General features: G+C 36.9%; 1 protein-coding gene across 2 annotated transcripts in view; it reads left to right on the forward strand.

Moving 5' to 3' along the window:
• Window positions 1–17316, forward strand: part of TSPAN18 (tetraspanin 18) — a 183092-nt gene that overhangs the window by 86040 nt on the left and 79736 nt on the right. For both annotated transcript variants that reach the window (XM_032226439.1, XM_032226449.1), the window contains exon 3: window positions 11233–11357. The gene's annotated coding sequence lies outside the window, so the exon portion shown is untranslated. The remainder of the gene's footprint in view (window positions 1–11232; window positions 11358–17316) is intronic.

Genomic DNA, 17316 nt, shown 5'->3' on the forward strand with positions numbered 1-17316 from the left:
GGAATGGGGCAAGAGATAGAAATCATTGTGGAATTTAGCTGTCCAGTATTGACAATGAATTATTAACAAATAAGCACAATCTCTATTTAGGAGGATTATTTTTGAGAAGAGTGGTATTCAGAGAAAAGTAAGGCCATGAAGAGCTGATTTGTGGGAAAAGAAATCCAATTTTTTCTTTCTCATTTCAGGGATCACCACAAAAGAGCTTTAAAAGACTTACACCAAGCCAAATGTTCAGGAAGTAGTTTTTTGTTATTGGAAATCCCTACTAATTGTGCAATGAGGTCAAAAGCAAAAGAGCATCAGATGTAAAGAAACCAAGGCAACTCGACAATATTTCCATTGTGGGATTGCTAATGTTACTGGAGGAAAGTTGATACAGAATTATTAGGAAGTTGCCATTAATAACAAGAAAGGCCAACTTCTTCTTTGGATAGAATTGTGCCATTCGTCTGAAAGTGTTGTCATTTTTTTTCCTTGGCCACTTTGGGGCCAGGAAGGTGTTAGATTTAATGGGAGGAAGAAATGAGGAATTTCCCCCCCATTATTCTTACCCTTTGCCAAGCCTGGATAATTAGTAGAACCTTTGCAAGAAATATCATTTGTTCCATGTAATTGCAAAATAATTAGTTCATAAGGTAGCCATATTAACTATGTTGATAGATATCATGCAGGTAATAGATGAAACATCTGCTTCAGAAAGACATGTGCACAACACAATTTTAATGGCAGGTCATTTATTAATGACCTACAATTAAGTGTATCAAACACTGTGTTGAATATGGTAACTGCTTGTTGTACCATGTTTTGCTGAAGTAAAATGAGGGAAAAAATGGATTCTCTGGGGAGATTCTTCCTGAAAGATGGCCTTTTGTTTTTTTAAATCTGCCCTTTCTGAGAGGTTGAGATGGACTTTTCAGCCTTTCTAATTAATTATATAGACATAATGCATGTTTAATACAAAATTCGAGGAGAATTAGCGGTAAAGGAAGGAGGAGGGGAATAAGGTAAGCTTATTCATAGCTCAGCTCTTTATTGAGGAATTCCTCAACATAGACTCTGTCCTGTCTTATCTTTAAATAATGAATTATTCTTTTTGGTGCAATGGAAGACAAACTGCTCAGGATTTTAGACATATTAAGACATGTTACTCTAAATCTTAGGAGTAACACTGGATGTAACTACTATCTCATCCTTTTATCTTCCTTACAACATGAAATAAATGACCCTTAGAGAGGTTAATATATAAATTCATTTGTAACTACTGTAAAGAAGATTGGATACGTTTCTTTGTTTTTTTTCTTCATTCTTCCTATTTGCTTAAATTTTACTTTATATGTTTTTATTTTGTAAAAAATTATTTAATAAAAATTGTTAAAAGTTAATTAAGACAGTTAATTCATTGTTATAACATTTATACCCCAGCTCCTATATAAAGAGCTGAAGATTTCATACCTCCTTATTTCATTCCCGCAATAATTCTGTAATCATGGTTAGGATAACATTTCACATTAGCACATTAAACCATTTTTCCTCAGCCATTTTGGAATCCCATAGCTCTGTGTTCCCTCAGCTTGTGTGATTGTACTGCAGCACTGCTGCATATTCATAGAGGAATCTTGCAGTGCAGAATTCCGCACCATATAACAAAAAAAACAGATCTGTGTTTCATGGAACGTATGGATCTACTTAATTTCTAGGCATGGAAGCATTTTTCATCTGTTGTGCATTATTTTCACAAATGCTCTTAATACCATAAGAAAATGGAAAACTCAACCACAAACTGCCACTTGGAAAAGAACTAAACACTTCGTGCTGTATTCTGAAAACCTTGCAACTTCTATAAAAATTAAGTTTTCAGAAAAAAAGTATGTGGATCATGAAGAAATGATATTGACTACTGCAGTTTCTTTTAATGAATTTTGCTAATTTCCTCCATGAAGTTGTTTGCAATTGTGTCAATTCCGATTGAATGGGATCTTGAGACATTTGAGGTTAAGGCTAGATGACTTGACTCTATAATGATTCATGGTTTATGTTGCTGTTACCCACAGGATGGAAATCCCAAGTTATGCAAAACTGGAATGCCAGTGAGGTTGCTAGAAGTAATGAAATGCCTGTGTTGGGCTTTGTTTATTTATTTATTTAGTATCTTCTGATGGGTGGATAATGTCTTGCTCTTGAAGTCTATGGGATTTCTGCTTCTTGTTTCTCTCTTTTTCTCAGAGGCTTCTTTTATAGTTGACTTCTATTCAAGACACTTGAGTTTTCTTTATTTAGGATGTATGGTCATGTTTGGAGGTATCTTTTTTTTCAGACAAAGTGCAAGGTGAGACTACATGAGATTGTGGATGGTCATCATGGTTAAGGAGAAAAAAAATGTAGGCTCCTCTAAATGATATCACTGGTCCTCAACAAAAATTGGTTGGGATTGAAGAGTTGAATACCACATAGTGATTGAACAACAAATAAGGTCCAATAGCATAGTCTACTCCATGGGTTTCAAATTACCACGTCACATTACTTTCACGTGATGTATCATGATGTTTTTCCCCTTCGCGGAGCTAGGGTGGGCGTGGCCTTGTGTGTGATGCATCCAGCCCATAGGCTGCCAGTTTGAGACCTCTGGTCTAGTCTATAAGTGGAAAAAAAAAATGCTTTCAGCTGAATCTGCCCAATCAGCCATTGGCATACAGTAATTGTTTTTCCTACTTAAAACAAGAAAACAAAATTTTTAAAAAATGTCCATATACTGAGGAGTATATATTTAGAATAACCTGATTTTTTTTCCCTTAGTGAATGCCTGGCTGAAGCCACTTTAAGCACCCATCTTTTTCTCTGCCTACCTTTGCAAACACAATTTTCACATTCCATTCTAAAGGGATTTGAGAAACAGATGCACTGCAGCTGAGCAATGCAATCCTAATTTTCTTTATAATTCCCACCAGCTCAATGGGGCTTACTCCTAAGTAGAAATGCACAGGATGCCACCTTGATAATTTAAGCAGGCATCTTGAAAACACATACATGCACACGAGAGACAACAGATACGATTGCAACACAAAAGTGAAGAGGGAGAGAGAGAGTGCAATTAGTCTTTGCTGTTAATCAAATTAGAAAATTCCATCAGATTTCTAGCTCTCTCTGCTTCCAGCTCTCTCAACTGTGCTTGAGGAAACATGGCCTGCCTGTACTTTTTGCACAGATCTTTCGGATTCATTAGTGATCTACAGCAGTGAAGAAAAGGAAAAAGTAGTATTACAGCAGGAAAGGATGGATTTCTTGATCAGTGTTTCAAGGTTTCCTCACCCTCTTTAGCTCCTTTAAAAACTCATTTCTGGTTGTCACAAAAAAAACCCAACCTGGGATATCTAAATATCACATGAATTTCCTGAATTACTATTTTCTGAAAATATAATTTTATGTTTTAAGACTTGGAACTATAGTTAGTCCTCAACCTATGACCACAATTGAGCCCCAAATCTCTGTTGTTAAGTGAGACATTTGTTAAGTGAGTTTTGCCCCATTTTACAACCTTTCTTGCCAGAATTAAGTGAAGTACTGCAGTTTTATGAGTTAGAAACCCAGTTGTTAAGTGAATCTGGCTTCCCCATTTACCTTGCTTGTTAAAAGGTTGCCAACAGTGGTCACATGGGACACAGCAATGGTCATAAGTATGAACCAGTTGCGAAGCATCTGAATTTTGATCACATGATCATGAGGATGCTACAAAGGTTGTAAATGTGAAAAATTGTCCTAAGTCGCTTTTTTCAGTGACGTAACTTTGAATGGTTACTAAATTAACTGTTGTAAGCCGACGACTACCTGTATTATTAGACTATCAGATGGTATGAATGTCGTAGCCAAAGCTTGGCTGTTTGAATTCAGAAGACATTGCAGACTTCCTTTTTATTGATTTTTTTAAAACAGAAAGGTTGGTAGCCACAGCATTCAAATCAGGCAAATTGTGTTGCCAACCAGCCATAGTATGCTCCAAATCATGGTATGGGCATATTTCAATCCTATCAAGCATTGATCATGTGAAGGAGCAAGCTGAGTTAAAAGGCATTGTAGGCACGTTTCACCACACCTTTCTACTTCACAACGGATATGTTGGTGAGGATGCATGATTGTAGTGCTCCTGTTGTACAGAGACATGTCAGTATTGAAGCTTCCTTGTCTCTTAGGTTTCTGAATGTATAGAAAAACTTCAACTTATAAAAGTCAATATATGAAAACTGTCCAACGTATTAAGTTAATGCAAGTGTAAATGATAGAAAGAGAAAAACCGGATGATGTTAGAGATAGGCAAGACACCATCTCTGTTTGGAAGCCTTTGCTTCTACATATAAGTAGCACATAAAAGACAGTAGGACTATGTAGAGATATATGATGGATATATGATGAATACATAATAATCCAAATCTGCCTCCCGTCTTCCAAATGTAAATCACTAAACAGCTTTAAAAAATACCTTTTTATGGTTTCACAATTGCTCTTGTTAAATATGCTCTAGGAAATTAAAAGGAGAAAATGTCACATGTAATGATAGCAGAAATAGTATATTCACGCTTCTTTTCACATTTTTGGCAGCTAAATCCTAACATAAGTTCTTTGTTCAATAATATGAAATAAGGATAAGCTTATAAGTTGACAGAGTCACCCGTCCCAGTTCGCTCACATTTCGTATTGTTGCAATCTATAAACAAAGGGTGGGCTATAAATCTAATACTTTTTATGGGCCAGTAGAGATCCAGTGTACTTTCTAAAAATGCCGCACACTGTACTGTACTTCACTTCACAAATCTTGAAAGTTAAATGATAGTTTTGTGATTCCCCCCCCACCTCTGCCTTCAAATTAAGATCATGTCTGGTGCTTCAATTTAGCTGGCATTTACATCATGCTTGCTATAAAAATAAATCAATTCCTTGTTGATTTGCTGTTACAGTAATTTGATTGTTGTTTACAAGTTGCCCTTGCTTTGCCTCATCATGTTCACTTAGAACATTCTGATTCCGAATTGATCCCTTTCACTCTTTTATTCTTCTGTCCCATGCTGATTTGGTTCATATTCTCATACCATAAGAAATAGAGCTACATTGTAAGTGGTCATACTGCTTGGTAAGCATTCAACAATGAGAAATTATCCTTTGGAATCCTACATGCTGAGTTGAAGAATACAAAACATGAGCAGCGTAAAGAAAATTCCTTTAATCTAGTATGATTTAGTAAATTGCCTTCAAAATTGGAGGAGATGGTGTTTTATTTTCCCATGAAATGGTCTATGGGCACAATTATTCTTTATTATGGTTATTCATTTGCTCTGCAATATAAGAAACAGTATTTCATATTTGCAATAGCAAATATTGGGAGGGGACATTCATGGTCCATTTCTATTTTTATTTATTAAAGTGTTGATTTCTGGTTTGTATGAAATTCACTGTGCGTACACACACACACAAACACACACAAACACAAACACTCAGACAGAGGATTTCTAGTTTCTGTTTTTTCTTTTGGACGTGACTTGTAGCCATGATTAGGTTAAGCTATTTTCTTTCATACAAAGGGTCACAGCATGTAAAATTTACATTGTAAATCAACAATGGCTCCTTTCCTTTCCTCCTACTCTCTTTGGGATTCAAATTTGTATTGAAAATTCCCATCTAACAAAACCTGAAGGACAATTTCCTTCCTTTAGGAAGGACGAGAATCCTCCAACCCTCAATTGCTGAGAAGCAATAGATCCTTGCAACATCAACTGTCTTGATGAAATCTGCAATTCCCCACTATTTGAAGGCAAAGTCTGTTTCAGCCAGTGGTTTAAGGCATCAGGCTAGAAATTAAGATACCATGAATTATAGTCTCCCTCTGGGCACAAAGCTATCTGGGTGACCTTGGCCAATTTCTCTAGGAAGCAGGCAAATCATATGTAAAACTTTGCCAAAAAAAAACCCCTCTAGGGAATTGGCCAGACAGTCACCAGGGTTGGGTAAGTAAGTACCAGTAAGTAAGTATGTAAGTAAGAAAAAGAAAGAAAGATGGGATCACAGAATCTCTACTTCTGTCTTAGAAGTACCCACTGCCTTCCATGGGTCTAAGATAACTCGCCATGGACAGCTTGCCACAGCCAGCTCATCACCACTAACTTGTCTCTGCCAATCTACCACCAAGTTGTTGCAGGATAACTCCACATGATCAACCGGCTGTGGGCACCACTCACTGAATGGAGGCAGAGCTGGGGAGACAATTGAACAGGTGGGCAGAGTGCAAAGTGTGACAGGGAGGTCAGTGCCAAAGGAGGTGTTGTTTTGTGATTGCATCCAAGATACCTGTTACTGTTGGTACTATCTTTGATTTCTTTGGCATTCTACCTGCATTTTGTGGTTTTCTCCAGTTCTTCCTCTTCTATTCTGCAGTCTCTAGGTCTTAACCATGTCCAGTATCTAAACTTTTTGTCTTTTTTTTACTATCGACAAGTCTGAGCCTGGGGTGTTATGTGACAGATGCTTCCCTGTTTGAATTCTAAAGTTAACTTCCTCATTTTCTGATGACTTTGTCTATTTTATGGTACCATCCATTCTTGCTTGCAAGCAAGTGACATTTTTTCCATTGCATCTTTGTTATTACTTTACCATTGTTTGTAATCAATCTGTGCAATTTTCTACCTAGATGGTCCTTTATTTCTTCAGTTTCTTTGTGGAGATGGCATTTGCTGTCTGTTACTATTATTATTTTTCAAATTAGTTATTTAAAATAAAAGCACAAAGTAAAGATGTTAGAAATATTAGTCAGCTTTTATATGGTAAAAGCTAATTTTGAAATACAACTAGTATGCTTGCTATTAATAAAAAGTACATGCCATATTTCTCCCCCCCCCATAGGGATGGGGACAAATTCTGCTGCTCAGAAAGCTCCATTAGTGACCCTTATTACAAAGCAGCATGAATTAAAAGTCCAAGATGTATGGATAGTATTATGTAAATATCTTTGTCCTTTTTCATGAAGAAGTTCTACAGTTAATAATCGTATGTGCAAACATAAACTAAATCCATTTTTCTCCATTTTTCCCGTTCTATGCTTCCAAATAGATAGAGTAGATTGTATGCCGTTGTACTTTGAGTTATGGTGGGAATGTCCCCAATATGCTTTCCTCCCTAACTACTACAGAAGAACTATTCTGTGCACAGTTTGCAAATGTCTAGATTATATTTTTGTGTCCTATATGGCAAGTCCATAGACATTGAATAGATAAATTTTCTCAGTAGTTCACTAAGCTTTTTGGCAAGAGGCAGGCAAACACAGCACAATAAATACAGAGAGCAGTGCTCTTAGCATCCATCAATCAGCTAATGTGGGAGCATCCAAGCTGAGTCCCACAGGAATTGCACATCCTTAGTATAAATAATGCTGAAAACTTTTGGGGGCTTGCCTAAGATCAGTTCCAGGAATATGGATAAAATCATGTCGCCTACTAGGTAATAAGTCCCTTCTTTTTATTGTCACATGGATTATTATAAATCTTAATGGAGTCACAAGTATGTTTGTCAAGCTGTAATTTGAGGTTTATTCTGTACTTTACTGCTTGCACATTTTGAAGTGTCACATACTGGGAATAGAGGAGGCCTCATTTTGTTTATGTAGGAAAACAATTATTATAACCAGTTTCTATGTCATGGATCTAAAGCAATACACTCCATCATTACATTAAGCACTGGCCATCTTTCTCCAGTGCCAAGGATATTGTCTTTTGGCTGGTCAGAGTAATCAATGCTGCACAGCACTGAGTAACAGCATAGCTCCTCCTCCTCCCCCTTCTGTTACTTAATGGCATAAATGACATATTGGAGTAATAGGGGTTTAGAATAGTCTTCAACCAGTTTTGTTATTCTCTGTTAAACTGCTAAAGAAGTATGGCATCAACATACTTGAGGGAAGCTGAGGGTTTGCAAAAACACTAAAAACCATCTGAGGTATGAATTGCGTCTTCTCCTATCCTGTGGGAATCAGCTGCATTCTCTTTATCTCTATATCTTCTGTAGTTCCTCCCCTCCCCTCTGTGCTTCAGGAAATCATGGGCAGAAAGCAACATTACCAATTTCTAGTAAATGAAAGGCATCTACAAGAAGTGGATTCAATCCCACTCTTATAGCATAACTGTTCTGCCTATTACACATACTGCCTGGTTCAAAATGAAACAAAACTCAATGGAATCAGTTACTGTCGAACTTGATAATTATTTACAGCAGCCTTCCACAAACTGGTACCTTCAAATATTGTCCTTTAGTTCCCGTAATCCTTAGCTATCATAGACAATGGCCATGGTGTACCTGGATCTTGGTGCTTGAAGGCCAAAATATTCCATTTATCTTTTGTTCTTATAGTTACATATCTGAACTGAATAGAACAAAGAATAGGAATACAGTGTAATTTTGGAAAATAAATGAGTCAGGGTTTTCAGAATAAAGTCAATTCATCAGGAATAATATTTTGTATCTAGTAGGCCTCTGAAAGTGTCTTTAAAATTGATTGGACATCTATTTTGCCTGTGTGCATGTCGGTGTGTTGCTATTGTAAGACATTTGCGCACTCTTTAACTCATACGATTTAGTCTAGACCGGTTGTAAATCCATTTTAGTTTCAGATGAATTGCATTACCCTACATTAATACTAAGTTGAAATAAATATAATAGTAAAGTATGGAAGTATGATATTAAATTACATTTCCCAAATATGGAATGCATTATGAAAAGCTTTTATTTACTTATTAATTATGTTTCAATGCTGCCACAATTAATAAAAACACTTAGCATTAAACTGTCTTACATAAAACAAATACAAGTTAAAATATCCCTAATGAGAATAAAACAGCCATTGCAACCACGCAGAAAGAAAAACTGTACAATTCTGTTTGGCGTAGTGTCTATCCTTGGAACATGACAAGGGCAAACTACCTTATACCAGCTGACTAGCAGCGCTTGGGTAGCTGGCCCTTCCAAATGCCTTCATCAGTCTCATTTTGCATCATCTCATGTTGTGTTGCCTTGCTTCTGGCCGAGTCCAGCACTGGCTTCTGCTCTCTGTGCATACACAAATGCAACTAGGTTTTCCCACCAAAGTGGTACCCATTTATCTACTTGCAGTATCAGTTGCTGAAACTGCTAGGTGGGCAGGAGCTAGGGAACAAGTGACAGGAGCCAGCTCAAACTTCTGGAGTCTAGTCTAGCCAGCAGTTCCAGTGTCATTAAGCCAATCAATTGATCAGAATAGAGCTGGAAGAGAGAATAGAGCTTGGAGGTCTTCTAGTCCTGCTCCCTGTTCAAGCAGGAGATTATACCTTTTCAGACAAGTGACTGTCCAATCTCTTAAAAACCTCCAGGGATGAAGCACCCGCAACTTTTGAAGGCAGGCTATTTCACTGGTTAATTGTCCTCACTGTTAGGACGTTTCTCCTTGATTCCAGGTTGGTTCCCTCCTTGATTAGTTTCCACCCATTGTTTCTTGTCCTGTCCTCTGGTACTTTGGAAAATAAATTGAAATTGACCCTCCCAAACAGAATGAACTAGCAATTAAGGTTGTATTGATCATGTGTAGATTTCCCTGACATTGTATGCTAAATAAATAAATATCTCTATTGAACCTGGGACTCAGAGAATAATTATGTGCATGGAAAGAAATTTGTATTAAGAATGAATACGGTCTGGGTAAACTTTTCTAGAAATGAAAGGATGAATCTAGAGTTAATGATAAGAGTTAAGGATTGAATTAATCCCTTATTAACAACAAATGGATGTTATCCTATTTGTTTGATTGAAACTTACAGGCTTGGCATGCTCCAGGTTCTTTCGATTAAACAATGCTTCCTATCAGGAGCACCATTTTCTTGGTAGCAGAGTTCTTCCCCCTGGATTGAACTCCTTCTGAAATCTGACCAGCTCCCACTCATATTGTTTATTGTTTTATTATTTTATTATTACTTTACTTCAATTATTTTATACTTCTTATTGTGTTCTCATGATTTGATTGCTGTCAGTCTCCCAGAGTCTTTGAGAGCTGGGCATCCAAATTGCTTACCTACAAAAACACACTCTCTTGAATTAATTCTTTTGCTGTCTATTTCCAATCGCTGTCATGAATAGAACATAGGCATAGACATAGAATAACTTTATTATCACTTTAAATGTACACTAATCGGCATACATTAAAATGATTTTTTCTGCTTACAGCTCTCAAAAAGAGCCACCACCTTCAATATACACTACATAAACATGACTAAATAAATAAATACATACAAATTTATGCTTATACCCACATATCCACATATAGTATATGACACAGAGAAACAACATAGTCTAGTTCATATGTATACATGTACATCGTGAGAAAAACAAATCTTGTGAGTTTACCAGATGGATGGCCTAGGGAACAAAGCTGTTACAAAATTGGGTAGTCCTGCTAGAAATACTTCGAAACCTCCTCCCAGAGGGGAGCAACAAAAACAGATCGTAAAGTGGGCATGTTGGGTCTCTAACAATACTTTGAGCACTAAGCACATAGCACTTATAAACAGTATCATGAATAACAGGAAGTGAGCTTCCTATAATCTTTTCGGCTGTCCTTACCACTCTCTGTATGGATCGTCTATCTGAGGCACTGCTGCCACCAAACCAAACAGTCATTGTTATTACTACTGTATTTTTTTCTGGTTGCTGTTTATATCTCACTATGTTAATTAAATCAGCTTATTGTTGTTTGTGTTCCACTTTTAAAATAAATCATAATATCATAATAGGAAAAGCCAACTTTCGGCTTCCCTATGATATCTTTAGAGATAGAATTCTTTTGTAAAAAATATTTATTTTTAGTTACAACTCCTTCCCTCTTTGTTTTTTGTCACTTACTTTTGAATCAATGTGTTTTAAACAGAAAGGTCTGTTGAGAAAAGAAAGTTGGAAAAGAAAGGTGGTGATAACATCTTTCAGTTTTTATATTGATATCAAGATTTGCTTTGGAAAGTTTGTAATATAATATCACATGAGATCGAAGGTTCTAAAACAGTGAAATCCCAATTTTGTGGCAGTGCTTTGACATTTTTTTAAAAAAATTCCAGCTTATTACTTTTATATGTAACTCAAGGTTGTAAAGACAGGACTAGATCTCACAGTCTCCTAGTTTCTATGCAGCACCTTTAACACTATATCTTCTTTTTTCTTTCCATTTATTCCCAACAGGGCAATGCACTATTGCTTGCTGATGTAAAGCCTTCCTGTTCAATCCATGTTTATATCAGTTGGATTTGAGGAAAAGAATAAATATTTAACTCAAAAGTCAAAATTTTCTGGCCTCCAAGATTAAGGTAAGAGATAGCAGCTCAAATTTTGCTCTTAAGCTTTTAAAGATTGTCCTGTTTATGCTGATGTATCTTCATCACATAAAATGCATCTGCTTGTAAACCTTTTAGGTCAATGCCTACAGCCAGAAAAAAGGGACAAGTACTGACATTTGTTTATGAAAATACATCACTGTTCATTTATATAAACAGAAACTTTTCAATAAAAGGTAAAGTAAAGGTTTCCCTAGCCAAGCGTTTCTGACTCTAGGGTGCAGTGCTCATCTGTTTCTTGGCCGGGGTGGGGGGCACTATTGGCCAAAGATATTTTCTGTGGTCATGTGGTCAACATGGCTATATGCCAAAGGTCTATAGAACACTGTTACATTCCCACCGAAGTGGTACCTGTTTACCTACTCTCATTTGCATGCTTTCAAACTGCTAGGTGGGCAGGAGCTGGGGCAGGAATAGGTGTTCACCATGTTCTGCGGTGCTTTGGTTTCTACTTGACAAGCTCAGCATCTTGAACTGCTAATTAAAAAGTGCTACCTTTTGCTTACTTAACTTCAAACTGATCTGATGGGTTTTGTACAGGAGTAATTTAGTGAGAATTGTGTGGTGTTTTAAAATAGAGGAAGCCATGGATGTTTTTTTTTCTCTGACATTTCATTCCTTTTTGTCAGAAAGAGACAGAGAGATCTTGGCAGGTTTCTGAATAGATATGATAGAATTTAAATGAGACCAAAGTTCACATGAAATTAGATCTAGGGTCATGTGTGGCTTAGCAGATACAAATAGTTCTCTGGAATACCTATGAGAATATCTTAAAAAATTACAGTCATTTCAGCTGCATGGAAATTTCAAGTGGAATCAATGAAGTTCCATTCACCTGTGCTAGATTTCTTATTCTTTTGTTCCTTCTTCCCATGTTTCTAATTATCTATTATGAAATCCATTGGTTAAACACAGCAAAAATATTTTCTTTTTTCTTTTCTTTTGATTTTTCCTTGGATCCTCCCTTGGGAATTTTCTCCTGTAGATATACATAATATTTTCTGTCAGTGTGGAAGCATTAATGCTGCTGTTTTCAACAAAGGGCAACAATAGGAGTTTGCAATCTAATATTTACATGCATAGATTTTTTTTAGCATTTTTAATGGCAAAATTGTTGTACCGCTTAAGATGCCTAAAGGCTAGACATTAAAATAATGGCATTTCTAGTTTTCTCTCAACAGTGAACCCTGGGATGCTTCAACCATCATAACTGCAGGCTGATTGCCAAGCACCTGAATCACAATCATGACTGTGGGGATGCTGTGACTGTCATAAGTGTGACGACCAGTCACAAGTTACTTTTTACAGTGTTACCTTAATTTCAAGTGGCTGTTAAGCAAAATGCTCATAACTTGAGCACTATTGTATGATGCCCTAACTTTTTCTCCATATAGATTGGGACTATAATTTGTAGAATTTGGACTAAATCAAAGCCTGCTGTTCACTTTCTGTGAATTGCAAGGTTAATGCACCTAGAAGCCACCAGTTTTGGGAAGGCCAATCAAAGCCCATAGCTACTACACTTCCTGTCAGTGAATGTTTCTGGAGTCTGTACTTAAACAGACAGATGAAACTGTCTTGAAATAATGTCCATTAGATGCTACAATCCAATCGTTCTATTCAATCTTGAACAGTAATGATTTGCCTCCTTTAATTTTACAGTGTATTATTGGTGTTCAACATCAGGCTCATATTTTGTAGAATGATCAAAGTAGTTTGATGTTTGCTTCAATTTTTTGCCCTTGTATTCAATTTAAAAAGATCATTTCTAATAAAGCATGTATAGCAGCCTTATGATTATGTATCTCCCGTAATACACAAACATCCTTTTTGTTCTGGAACTTTCAATTTTCTTCTCTGGATCATGCTTATCCATCTATTCTGGGAGGGGCTAGTAGTTTTTACAAAATTACTTTTTTGAATTAGAAATAGATCATGGTGTTGAGAACATGACCTTGCCCTGAAACTGTCTCATTTCATTTAGAGCACCTTGTCTGGAAGGTTACCAACTGTTTCTGATTTAGGAAAACAACTTCCAGAGAATTGTCAGATCATCCCAAAGTGGGATGAGATGTAATTGCATGGTCCAGAGAAGAAATAGGTATTCTAGATTGCCCCAGCATATTCAATTCCCAGAATGATAGATTTGTACATATATTTGGTAGGTAGAGAAAATAGGGGTCATGGAAGTATTATGATTCGCTTTAGCAAAGTGAAGAGGCCACCTCATTTGCCTCAGTGAAATAACTGGCCTGGCTTCAAACAGTTTTTCTGATAAGATTATAATAATACAGGGGTGTCAAACTGGCAGCCTGTGGGCCAGAAGTGTTACACAAAGGCCATGCCCACCCCAGCTCTGCAAAGGCAAAAAAAACCTACGTCATGATACGTCACAATATGTCATGTGATGCAATCGAGTTTGACAGCAGTGTAGTAATAGAATCATACAAGTTTAAATGTATGTGCGTTCATGCATGCGCACGTGCGCACGCGCGTGCGCACACACACATACACACTGATGCCTCTACTTTCCATCTCTTCTGAGTGCTTTCTCTACCTCTGTTCCTTCTCTGGACCAACATATCTCTTCTCATATCATTGCCCTGGTTGTGCCTCTTCCTCCTATTTCCCAAAGTTATTCCTACAGCCTATTAGCCTGCCCAACCTGAATAATTTTTGGTATGCAACACAGAAATCCAGGCTGTGTGGCTTCAGTAATTGTTGCATGATTTTGCTGAGTTCCTCACAAGGGGGTCAAGCTACATAATTTTTGTATCTATGCAGCCTGCCGTATGTGCCAAAGTCACCCTAGAGAGCTTTCAGCCATTGCTGTGGGGAAAGGTTCAGTCTTTTTTCAAGTGCACAATTATACAAGAGAAGGCTGTAAGTGGCTATAAAGAAGATGGAGATAAAGCAGCACTGCTTTGCTTTGCTCTAGGAAGTGACAAAATCCCATTTCTTCTGGAAACAACTCCAAGCAGCATCTCTATTTACAGTGCTCTATGTGCTTCATTTAACAGATTTCTCCCAAGTTTAGTCTAAAATTTGCTTAGAGTAAGGCAAGTTCCAGCAAATGAAATGGAAAATTTCAAATGGATGTGTTTATGATTGACCTACAAGTTGGGAATGCTTAAAGGATTTTCTTGTGTATTTTGTGCCATCTAAACACATTGTGCCACTTTACAAAGTGAGGTGGATTACAGAACAGATTAGCATATGTGCTGTTAAATTAGCAGCTTTTAATAACAGTAACCTTCTGAGGACTTACCAAAGGTTAATTAAACCTGTGACCTAAGTTTGCTGGATAAGCTTAAAGTAATAGAAAACGTTTAGGGTGTTGTAAATAATTTGTTAAGAATTGTAAAGAGTAATGCTTTTACCTTCAAAGGATCATCTCAACATTTATATTTGTGTCCCAGCTTATAAAAAATTAAGTATGAACGTGGAAAAGTAAACCAGTCTATTTTTAAATATCCCTCCTATGTACATAGAATTGATCATCATTTTCTGCTGCAGTAGGTGTTGCCAATTAAACTGCGTCACCAAGTGCTGAGCAGAATGAAGAGGACTGAACCTGTGTGAAATCATTAGGGAATTTAGCTGTTTCGAGTAGGTCTTCAGAAATCCCTTGAAATTTAAAAAGGAATGATTGCTTTCATAATAATAAGATGGGCTGGGTGCCCCCTTCCAGCTACAGAAAATTATAAAACCGAGCATTCAGAAGAGTTGATTCTTGTGTCTACTGCAGAAAACCCTATAGTGACAGGGCAAGGAATGGCACAAATAAAGGTTAGTCTACAGTTTGCCTGTACCTAATATTGGAGGTATAGGTCGTGATGGCGAAACCTATGGCACGCATGCCACCCTGTGGCACACGGAGCCATTTCTTAGGGCGTGTGAGGTGTTTTCCCTGTTCAGCTCCAGAATGAATGCATGCGCTGGCCAGCTGATTTCATCCTTCATTTATGGCGATTTTTCTAGTTCAGGGGTTCAGAGGCTTTGGGGTTTGTGCGTGCATGCGTGGAGGGAGGCGCATAGAATTATGGGTGTAGGCATGTGTGTGCATGACCCCACCCATGCCCTCCCCTTTTGGCACACAATGGCAAAAGTTAGCAATCACTGTCTAACTATGGTTAGCCATCACTATGTGCCCAAGATGTATATGGTTCTTAGTGATAGCATGTATTTTTCCCCGTTGATGTTTTTTTTGTTATAAAGTTTTTTTATGTTTTCATTTCATAACATATAATCACATGTATACTATTACATAACCAACATCATATTGTATTATAATGTTTACATCAATTCATCTTACCATCAACTCTCAAAACAATTATTGGCTCTTCTGTTCTCCATACATCATATTTGTACCTTATCCATCACTTTCTTCTCCCTTCCCCCCACCCTATCTCCTTTCTTCCCTCTGTCCCTCCTTCCCTTCTCTACTTTCCCTTCCTCAATCCTTCTCCTCTCTCCCTAATTTCTCTTCTCCTCTTCCCCGCTTGCCCTCTCCCTATCCCCTCTCTTCTTCCCTCTCTCTCCTCTGTTTCCCACTCTTCATCTCATTACTTGGTGTATTTCATCTTCTGAGCAAGCTCCATTTTATGTTATGGTTATTGATAATTCCTTTCAATATACATATGTAATTTTAACATATATTCTCCCTTTTAAAGAAATAGAACAAAAAAGTATACATATAGTCATATGTCATTGTACTTTTAAAACCCTCCCACCCACCCACTTCAGCATAGTTTTGGCCGAGATTTAGACCTGGTTACAATTCCCAGCTATTCTCATCATTATCTTTAATAATTATACATTCTTACATGCCCTCAGTTAGTGATTCTGTCTTTAAATCTCAATAGTTTCCCATTGTAGGTGTATTTCATGTACCCTCTCCATTTTCCATATCTTATATTAGATTACCCTTAATTATCTATAAATGGCAATTCTCGCTGTTCAATGTTCATTACAATTCCCTTAGTGTATTAGATAGAATAACAGCAGTAAATATCTCACTTTATTCATCATCTTCAAAATTTTATATACTGTATGTCCATGTTTCATATATTTTAACTCATGCTTAGTTGTACTTCTCTTGTCATATTCAGTCAATTCATAACTCAGTTTACTTATCATGTATAAAAGTGGATCACAAATCTCTGCTATCAAAAGGATATTTTATATTTCTCTTTGTTAGGGCAAAACCCCCTACTTCAATTTTCCTTATGCTACTAACAGCCTCAACCTCTTTTGTCTGATTTTTATTCCCTTTTGTTGGGGCACCTTCTCTTTTTACAATTTTCCCTATACCACTGCCAAGACTAATGGAGTTTTTTGTCTGCTTTTTATTTCCCTCCATTTCTACTTCTCCATTCCTTCGTTGCCTTGCTCCCTTCTTCTTTGAATTCTTTACGTATCTGCTTCTCTGGGTTCAGAATTCTATTTAGGCTTGATTTTACTGATTTTAATGATTATGCATATTTTTTATAATTTCACATAGTTCTTCAAATTCCCAGCTTTCCATGATGTCCAGTTCCAAAGTTAGTTAGTTATACAGTTCTTATTTCAGAGTTCTGATCCACCTTAAATTTATCTGCTTCAGCTGATGTGGAGAAGAATGATGAGAGCCATCTTGGTCTTTTGTTCTTCCTTAATGTCCAGTTTCAAAATTGCAGTTTTGAATACAAGTCTTATTTTGAGGATCTGGTCCACCTTAAATTTCAACTACTGTGAGACTGGAAGAGTAGCCAGAGCCATCTTATACTTTTGCAGAAGAAAAAAAAAGACAAAAGAGGGAAAAAGAAAAACCCACATATTTCCCAGTTTTTCACTCTGTAATAATTCTTTCCCCTGTCACCTTCCGCATCCGATCAGCCACAGCTGCTTAAAACAAATCAATTGGAACAAACTTGCAAACAGACAGATTTGG

The sequence above is a fragment of the Thamnophis elegans genome, chromosome 1, assembly GCF_009769535.1.
Source record: "Thamnophis elegans isolate rThaEle1 chromosome 1, rThaEle1.pri, whole genome shotgun sequence".
Classification (NCBI taxonomy): Eukaryota; Metazoa; Chordata; class Lepidosauria; order Squamata; family Colubridae; genus Thamnophis; species Thamnophis elegans.